Below are 10858 nucleotides of genomic sequence, written 5' to 3' on the forward strand. Positions count from 1 at the left end.
GGACCCTATCCTGCTCCCTAACTGCCCTCTACTGGCGCTTACGATCCTCTAGGGTCTGGGCATAAGCTTGAATACGGGAAATATCCATGCCCTCCACCAAGGAGGCTGTCGTACACTCATTTATCAGATGTGGTCCCAACCCATTCACGAACATATGCACCCTATCACTCATCTCGGCCACCATATGGGGAGCATACCTTGCCAAAGAATTAAACTGCATATTGTACTCTCGCACACTCATATTACCTTGTCTAAGGTTCAAGACCTTATCAGCTCTAGCTCGTCGTATCTCAACTAGCAAGTAGTGACAAAGAAAGGCCTCAGAAAATTCCTTCTACACAGCTGGAGGAGTGTTCGTACCCCTGGATCTCTCCCAACTATCATACCAGAGAACCACTAAATCCCGTAGCCGATAAGAAGCCAACTCTACTGCCTCTGTATCACTAACATGCATAACCCGAAGTGTACGATGAACCTGGTCAATAAAAGTCTGCGGGTCCTCCTTGGGGTCTGATCCGGTAAACACTGGAGGGTCTAAATTAATAAAATCACGAACTCTAGTACTAACTGGTTTCTCAGCAGCACCTGTATTCTGCCTCTGAGCCTGAGCAGCTACCAAGCTAGTCAATAACTGCAAAGCACTCTGCATATCTTGGTCTGTAGTTCCAGATGGAGGAACTGGAGGTGCTGGGTGCCTCTTAATATCCTCTGGAGGAGACGGGGTAGATGAGGTATGAGACGGCATCTCACTCTAAGCCTCACTTTGGCCTGCTTTGGCTTGGGGCACCTTACTGGTACCCTCTCCCGCAGCTGTATCAAGCCGTCTACTAATTGTTTGCTTCCTAGTCGAAGGCATCGCTGAAAGAAAACAAGGTGAATATTAGAGACAAACACTTACGACTCAACTCTACGCACGATCTAGATTCAGGAAGAAGGTAACAACCCTAGATGTCATGTAACCTCCTGATTATAAATGTGGCGCGCTACACATCCATAATCAAGACTCTACTAGACACGGCTCATAGACAACCCCTAGGACAGACTTGCTCTGATACCAAGTTTGTCACGACCCAAACTGGAGGGCCATGACTAGCACCCGACCATACTTGCCGAGCACCAACGTACATTTTATCTAACCTTCTTTATTATCTTTTAGGGCTGATGAGATCAATATAAATGGTAGACATGGATCATGGACAACCAACAATAAAAACTAATGTCATGAACATATATAATATGGGATGACCAGACAATTAAGAAACTATATATAAGGTATGAGCTACCTCGCTACCATGAAAGACTATACAACAAAAACTAGCCGACAAGGCATACCAAACTATACATGAGTCGACACCTGTGTATGAGCCTCTAAAGGAACATAAGTGCTGCAACATAGCCGGAACAGGGCACCGACATACCCATAATGTCTATAACAAAAATGCATACCAAGACCAAGGCAAGTCCGGAGAAGGGATCTCGCCAATCACCGCTGAACTGGACAGCCTACTGTGGTGGGGGAGTTGCACCTGCCTGTCTATCAGGACCTGCAGCACGACATGCAGCGTCCACAAATAAAAGGACGTCAGTACGAATAAAGTACTGAGTATGTAAGGCAGAGAACCATAAATACGATCAGTAATGTAAGCAAGGATAGAGAATATACAACCTGTAACATCTTAGTACCTCTGAGGGCTACTGACATGAAATGCATGATACATATGTATAAATACATAAACCTTTAAAAAATTCGCCTCTGTGGGCATCATCATCATCATATCGTACCCGGCCATAATAGGCTCGGTAAAAAACATACCCAGCCATCATAAGGCTCGGTAGAATCGTACCCGGCCACGTGGAGCTCGGTAAAACCCAACTGATCAGTGGTTGCACAATAGGTGCCGTACCCGGCCGACTATAGTGCGACTCGGTAGAGTAAAATAGATACATATATATAATGCATGCTCGACTCATGGAATCACGTTCTAAACCTTTCGGAGTGACGTAAAGTCGGTATCCTTTGTACACATTATTAGGACTAACTCTTCACTATGAACCTTATAAGAATCAGGAAGTACCAACAACATTGATAACATAAGAATAAGAGAAGCAACATTAACATCAATCGTTCCATAAGAGGGGAAACAATGTAAGTACTGCTAGCTTCTAAGAGTAGAGTATCTTTGGAAGCTCGTTCATTGCATTATGTACAATCGGAGTCGTGCAAAAGAAGGAAAGGTATAGCCTCACATACCTTGTATATATCCCAATCTCAAGCTATGCAATTGTCACAACTCCTTAGTCTACAATAAGAGAAACGATACTATCGTTATCATTTAACCGTCATAACTATTATGTATCGACCACAACCTATTTTACGATGAAACGGACAACACCTCCCCTATATATATGGCTTCACACCATTCAAAATATTCCACAAAACAATAACATTACTACCAAGCCTTTCGATATATATTTCACAAGTTCTAGCTTCAATGGCTTAGCCGCAACTTGGATAATATTAAATACATATAGAGTAAGAGGTTACTTACCTTTATATAGAAAGAACAACTCCAATTTGACCTTAAATTTCCATGAAATATCCCTCCAATGCTGCCACAACAACAAAAAAGCGAAACTAGCGATCAATTAGTGTTTTTCGGCACTAGAATCACTTTAGAAGGCTTGAAATCACCTAGGATTGATATTAAGAACATGAGGGAGTATTTACAGAACATAAACCCTTTAGAAAAACCTCCCACATGAGCTAGAACGACACAAAAATGAGCAACAACAAGAAGAACAAGAGATTTACTAGCGCCACGGAATTCCCGACACTTGATTTGTGTTGTTTGCCCTTTTTTGGGTCTTGAATCTTGAGAGAACCTTGAGAGGATGTTCCTAGGGTTCTAAGGTCTGAAAATAGTGAGAAGAAATGACTTAAAACGGGTTGAAGGCATCCTATATAGGTCCAAATATCTTAAACCGCCTTAGTGGGCCCCATAGTGAGGTGCTTGGCGCTGTCTCGCGAAAATGCGAATATCTCTCTACTCCGAGATCGTATCTATGAACGGTTTAATGATTTGGAAACTAGACTCATAGATCATTAATTTGGTTGGTAGATAACCCCGTAATTCCTTGTAAATTAGGAGAAAAGATTAGAAACATTTGACCTAATGTTTAAGTAAAATTATGAACCTAAGTTGCGACAACTTTTGTCGACTTTTGTTTTATAACTCGTTTGACTTCAAGACTTATGATACGTATATTATATGATTAAAATACCTTAATACATGACCTTTTTATTGTATTAAGCACCGCTAGATTTACCTGAAAATACGAGTTACAACATCCTTGATTCATTTAACTTCTAATACTTGTTAATCACCCTTAAACTCTTGTATCACTTAAGACCAATAAGATTGACTTCTTATCATCTCAAAGATAATTCCTTCTTGGATTTATGTTAACTAATATATGGCATAAACTAACACATGTGGATATGGGTTGTAACAAAATAGTTTGGCGCCCACCATGGGGCTAAAGATGATAGTGATGGTTTGATAAAAATCTACATAAAACTCTCTATTTTACGTTTTTTCCTTAAAGTCATAATTTCATGTCAGCTTAGAAATGTCAAATTCTCAGTCTGCATACTTGAACGTTGAGGCTAAGTCTGGCCATCATGGCTAAAACAACTACTGGTACCTAGCAATGAGGTGCCCCCGTTGATCCCAACGGATTCCCAGTCGCCAATATGATCGATATCAACTCATAGGTGGCTATCGACGTCAACCTGCTAAGTGACCCTGAAAACAGCGTTCGTGGAGGATCCCGACCAACAGTTAGAGAAACACCTGAAGACGAAGGTGATGCGGTAAGCCTGCAGCTGATATTCAAAATTTGCAGGCTCAACATGCAGTGATAATGCAACTACAAAATCAAGGCCAAGCCCCTAACAGGGTCGAGCCAGAACGACCCTAGGAGAACACCCGAAGAAACGAACAAACCACCGAGAGATCGGGTAAAGCTGAGTCCGAGGTCAATCCCGAGATAATGAAATTACTTGAAGCATTGAGAAACAGGTGGAATCAATTGAGAATAAAATTAAGGCCAACAACAAAAAGTGGAAACATACAATTCCAAGGTCGATCAAATCCCGGGAGCACCCCCGATATTGAAGGGACCTGATTCCAAGAAATTTATCCAAAAGACTTTTCCTCTGAGCGCGACACCAAAGCCAATCCCGAAGAGGTTTCATATGCCCAATATTCCAAAATATAACGGAACCACAGATCCGAATGAGCATGTGACCACCTATACATGCGCCATCAAAGGAAATGACCTGGAAGATGATGAAATCAAGTTGGTGGTACTGAAGAAGTTCGGGGAGACTCTGTTAAAAGGAGCAATGATATGGTATCACAACTTACCCCCAAAATCCATTGACTTATTGTTATACTTGTAGATGATTTTGTGAAGGCCCATGTCGGGGCCATCAAGGCTGAGACCAGAAAATGGGACCTTTTCAAGGTTAAACAAAGAGACAACGAGATGCTTAGGGAGTTCGTGTCAAGGTTCCAAATGGAACGGATGGACCTGCCTCCGGTTGTGGATGATTGGGCCGTTTAGGCATTCACTCAAGGACTTAACCCCCGAAGCTCTTTGGCTTCACAACAGCTAAAACAAAATTTGGTAGAGTACCCAGAGGTGACTTGGGCCAATGTCCACAACAGGTACCGGTAAAAAATCAAAGTCGAGGACGACCAACTCGGAGCCTCTTCTGGGTACGTTTATCCCATCAGAGCTGACGACAGGTCTAAGAGAGCCATTAATCATGAGTTAAAGCCGACCCGAGATTGGTACTAACCATACATCACGGATCGAAGGGGAAACGAGTCTAAGCATCACCCTACAAGGAACGAAAAGAGAAGCGATTGAGAGCCAAATAACCAAAGTCTGATGAGCAAAAATGGTTTTTATAGGCCACTCGGGGGTAGGGAAGAACCAAGATTATCAAAGTATAACTTCAACGTTGATGTTGCAAGCATCGTATCAGCTATCGGGCGCATCAAGAAAACCAAGTGGTCTCGAACATTGTAGTCCGACCCTACCCAAAGGGATCCTAACTTGATGTTTAAGTATCATGGCATTAATGGCCACAGGACCGAGGATTGCCGACAATTGAGAGAGGAAGTTGCCCGATTGTTCAATAACTGGCACCTCCGAGAATTTCTAAGTGATCAGGCTAAAAACCACTTCAGGAACAGGGACGCCAACAAACATGCCGAATAAGAGAAGCCTCAGCACGTCATCAACATGATTATTGGAGGGGTCGATGTCCCCTAAGGCCCAATTATAAAGCGCACTAAAGCATCTATCACAAGGGAAAATGCACCCAAAGTTATGTCCTATAGGGAACCATTTTGTTCAGCGATGAGGATGACGAGGGCATCGTATAACCTCATAATGATGCACTAGTAATATATGTACTTATCAATAAAGATCGAGCTAAACGTGTGTTGATTGATCCAGGTAGATCCGCCAACATCATCAGATCGAGGTTCCTTGAGCAATTAGGGTTACATGACCAAATAGTGCTAGCAATCCGAGTGTTGAACGGATTTAACATGGCATGCGAAACCACTAAAGAGGAGATAATCCTACTAATGAACACCACCAAGACGATCCAATAGATGAAGTTCTACGTGATCGAAGGGGATATGAGGTACAACGCCCTATTTGAAAGGCTGTGGGTTCACAACATGAGGGTGGTACCCTCGACCTTACATCAAGTATTGAAGTTCTCTACGCCGGGAGGAGTCAAGATGGTATACGGAGAATAGACGACCGTAAAGAGATGTTCATAGTCGACGAGGTAATCCCGGTATTAGCAGTTTAGGCATTAAGAAATGCGAAGACGACCATAAAGGAAGAGATCAAATAACAATCATTGATGCCAGTCTCGGTCTAACTGGAGGAGCGAGGAATAAACGAGGATGATGATTACGGAGTTCCTAGATCATTCATAGCTCTTGATGATACTGACGTCAACAAATCAACGGTCGAGGAGTTGGAGCAAGTCATACTAACCGAATACCTACCGGATTGAAATGTATACCTGGGCATGGGATTAGCCCCCAAGCTCAGGAAAAACCTCATTGATTTTCTTAAAGCTACACAAATTGTTTCGCTTAGTCCCATCTTGACATGACAGAGATCCCACAGGAGGTAACTGCTCATAAGTTTGGACCCGAAGTTCCATTCTGTTAAGCAAAAGAGGAGGCCGCAGTCTGAGGTCAAGCATGCGTTCGTCAAGGATGAGGTATCCAAACTCCTTAAAATTGGGTCCATCCGGGAGGTTAAATACTCGAACTGGTTAGCTAACGTAGTAGTAGTGCCTAAAAAGGGAATAAGCTAAGAATGTGTGCATATTACAAAGATCTAATCAAGGCATGCCCTAAAGATTATTTCTCATTGCCTAACATCGATCGGATGATTGACGCGATGACCGGCATGAGATACTCAGTTTTTTCGATGCCTATTCTAGGTACAACCAAATTCGGATGAACCCGGAAGATCAAGAAAAGACTTCTTTCATCACTAAATTTAGTACCTACTATTATAATGTAATGCCATTTGGATTAAAAAACGTCAGCGTCACATATCAACTCCTAGTAAACCGGATGTTTGAAGAACAGATAGGAAAATCATTGGAAGTTTATATTGACAACATGTTAGTCAAGTCCCTGCGAGCAAATGACCATTTAAAACATTTTCAGGAGACCTTTGGCATATTGCAAAAATACATTATGAAGCTGAGCCTAGAGAAGTGCGTATTCGGGGTCAGATCAGGAACATTTCTCGGGTTCAGGGTATCCAATCAAGGAATAGATATCAACCCCGATATAATCAAGGCCATAGAGGACATCACCGTGGTGGACAACATAAAGGTCATCCAAAGACTGATTGGGCGAATAGCCGAGCTAGGCTGTTTCATCTTGAGGTCCTCAGACAAAAGCCATCGATTCTTCTCATTGTTAAAAAAGAAGAATAAATTTTCCTGGACCCTGGATTGCCAACAAGCTTTGGAAGAACTCAAACGATACCTATCGATCCCGCCTCTGCTGCACACTCCGAAGGCAGACGAGCAACTGTACCTTCACTTGGCAGTTTTCGAGGTGGTAGTAAGTGGAGTCTTAGTCCGGGGGGAGGAAGGTATGCAATTTCCAATTTACTATGTTAGTAGAACTCGAGGCGAGGCCGAAACAAGGTATCCTCACCTGAAAAAATTGGCGCTCGCTTTGCTAAGTGCCTCTAGAAATCTAAAGTCGTCCATACTATCCACGTATAAGGTATTCTTTCGCAAGTAGAGATCATGGAATATTAACATGGCAATTACTAGCTCATCTTCAAAACAAACACGATGGGTCGGAGGTTACGTACGTTGGGGAAGAACGGAAACGAAAAGCCAAGGGTTTCTTGGATAAATTGGTGGTTTAATTTATAGTCTTTTTTGTGGGAATACTTTATTCATTCTCATTAATTTGCGATGACGTTTTGAAATTATCCCTTTCATTGGTCAAGATTTTATCAACGTAACCTGATTATTTGATGTGCTCCAAAGTAAATTATAGGGTGAGCTTAACTTTTTCGTAGGCTTACAGATCAAGCAAAGCTAAATGGAACCATGATCCATCAGCAGAAATATGCAAAGGAGCTGATCAAAAAGTTTAAAATGGATGAATCAAAGGAAATAGACACCCCCATTGCAATTGCCACTAAATAAGACATAGATGAACCTGGTTCATCTGTTGATCAGACATTGTATAATGGTATGATTGGTTCATTTATGTATCTTACTGCCAGCAGACCTGACATAATTTTCAGTGTAGGGCTTTGTGCTCGTTTTCAGGCTAATCCAAAAGAATCTCACTTGACTGTTGTTAAGAGGATATTGAGATATTTGAAAGGCACTACTGATTTGTGTCTTTGGTACCCTAAAGGTAGTAATTTCAATCTAGTAGGGTATGCTGATATTGATTATGCAGGTTTCCTTATGGATAGGAAAAGCACCTCAGGTATGTCTCATTTTCTTGGTTCATGTCTTGTATCATGGGGCACTAAAAAGCAACATTTAGTGGCCTTATCCACTGTTGAGGCTGAATATGTTGATGCTGCCTCTTGTTGTGCTCAATTACTATGGATCAAACAGCAGCTGGTAGATTTAGGCATTGAAGTTGGTTGCATTCCTATATTCTGTGATAACACTAGTGCTATAAGTATGACAAAGAACCATGTCCATCATAAGAAGACCAAGCACATAGATGTTAGATACTACTCCTTAAGAGATAACTATGAGAAAGGATTGATCTCCATAGAATTTTGTGCTATTGATAAACAAATTGCTGACATCTTCACTAAAACACTGAGTAGAGAAAACTTTGAGAGGAACAAGTTGGAATTAGGGATGATTAAGATCACCTAATAGGTCCATCTCAGAATGCACAATGAAAACAAATTTAAAAAAATAAAAAAAAAATTGTCTAGGAAATCTGAACTTGTGTAAATATCTAGATTAATTTTTACTCAGCTTCATACTGTAATTAGTATACTCCTGTGACATGTGTTAATATGACTCACTAATCTCTTACAAAAATTCTTCTATTATGTTAAATTGAGGCATGTTCAAGAGAATTCTAAATGAAGAACTTGGTTCATCAGTATGGGTTCATCTGAAAGCTAAGGTATGTTTTCTATACTCTACACAATTAGAAATATAAATATTTAAATCATGAGCAGAAGTCCTACAATTGTTCAATTCCTTAGAAAATTCTATCTGTTAGCTTTGAATTAATTTCGTCTGCCTAGAACTCTAAACCACAAAAATTGCCTAAAATCTCGGGAAGCTTAAACAATCATTCAAACATGCAATTTTAGGTTGATTAGACCTCTAATTGACCACTGCTAAAGCTGTCGTTACACATTAAATGTGTATTTCTCTTTAAATACACATCATTCCTTCAGCCATCTCCATAATTGCAAATCGTCAAAAATTCCTCTTCACTTTCACTTGCCATCTTCTCCAAAATTATAACTCACAAATTCTCTCAAGAAACCAACGATCATGACCAACCCACAAGACAATCCTGGAACTTCTCCACAACCCACTCCCTTCGATTCATCTACCCTTCCTCCACCCAGTACATCTCCCAAACCCAGGCTGAGAAGGGTGAAAATGCTTGCTCGGAAAACAGTAGCATCTAGGGATCTCAAAAAGAGATTAAATGAGAAATTAAAGGCAAGCCAGGTCCAAGACTCTGACTCCAACTCTGATTCTGAGTCATACAAATCTGCTAGTGAGGGAGAAGGACCTGGGTCTTCTGACTCTGAAAAAGATCAAGAATCCCCTTCTAAGGCAAGTTCTTTTTTGTCTAAAAATCTAAAAATAAGGTTTGTTTTGGTTGGACCTGTTAAGGATATACAATTACCTGAGTTACGAAAGAGTGGAGGTAAAAAGAATTCTGAAAAAGAAAAATAGAGAGATTGTGCATGTGGTGAAGAAAGGGGAAATGGGAAAAGAGTGGTTCAGACCCCAAAGCCCAAAAAGCCCAAGACTTCTTCCAAGAAGTCTTCCTCTGTGTTTGAGGCTGCTAAACCTTCATTGCCAAGAGGATAAGGTCTGTAGTGAAAAGTAAACAAGTAAAAAATTCTAAAGATGAGGAATGGAGTGGAGAAGAAGTAGAAGAGGATTCTGATGGTGAACAAGACAAGCTTGCCATGCTTGGCAAAAGAAAGATTTTGAAGGGTAGACTACTGAAAGACCTGGTGGAGCCAGGAATAATGAGACTGGTGAATGCCTTAGCTGCTCAGGGGTTGAAGGACATGGTCCTTCAGATGGATGGTAGGCTAGCTAGGAATGAGATAATTGATTTTATGGCAAATGCAGAGGTTAAGAATGGCAAGGTTAGCAGACTGGTGAAAGGAGTTCAAGTGTCCTTTGATGCAGAAAAACTGGGAGAGATCCTTGATATACCTTCTGAAGAGTTTGATGACTATACAAGGCAAAGGTAGCCTTGTCTGGACTCTCTTCCTACTGCCCTTGAAATTACCAGGAGGTTTTGTGGTGCTGAAGATGTGAATGAAGCCAGGGCTGTTCAGAAAAGTGAAATGAGGCCTCATCACAAGGTCTTGTTTGAATTTGTCAACAAGTGCCTACTGCCCAGACACGAGAGGAGGCATATTGCCAATTATATGGACCTAGTTCTTATGGAGTGCCTGGAAAGTGGAAGGCAAATTAATTGGCCTGCCTTCATCATCAAGCTACTGGACAGGATCATTAATGGCTCCAAGGCTCATGTTACCTGTGAGCACGTGATTTTTGCCCTATGAGAACTACTCCCAAAATTCAAAAAAATAAATAAATGGTTTTGTGTTGTTTGTGATTTACTTGTATTCTGTCTGTGCATGTTTATTTCTACTTTAATTAAGAAAAATACAAAAATATGTGTTGCATGTGCATTTAGGATTTAATTTTGCAAATTAGGATTTAATTTTACAATTTAGGATTTAATTAAACAAGTTTGTTTTACAAAAATGGAAAAATCACCAAAAAATATGTACTTTGCATTTAATGTCCGAATTGTGTGATTTTATCTTTATTTGATGTTTAACTTCGAGTGATAGCTATTATTAAGAGTTAATGTTTTAGCTAATTGTCAATTTTATAATTAGGATTTTTAGTTGGTAATTAGGAATTGAAAAGAAAATAGAAGAAAAGGAAGAAATAAAGAGAAGTCGGACTGGGCCAGTTTTGAATTAAATAGACCAGGCCCAAACCAAAATAACCCCTTACAGCCCA

The sequence above is a fragment of the Nicotiana tabacum genome, chromosome 3 (assembly GCF_000715075.1).
Source record: "Nicotiana tabacum cultivar K326 chromosome 3, ASM71507v2, whole genome shotgun sequence".
Lineage (NCBI taxonomy): Eukaryota > Viridiplantae > Streptophyta > Magnoliopsida > Solanales > Solanaceae > Nicotiana > Nicotiana tabacum.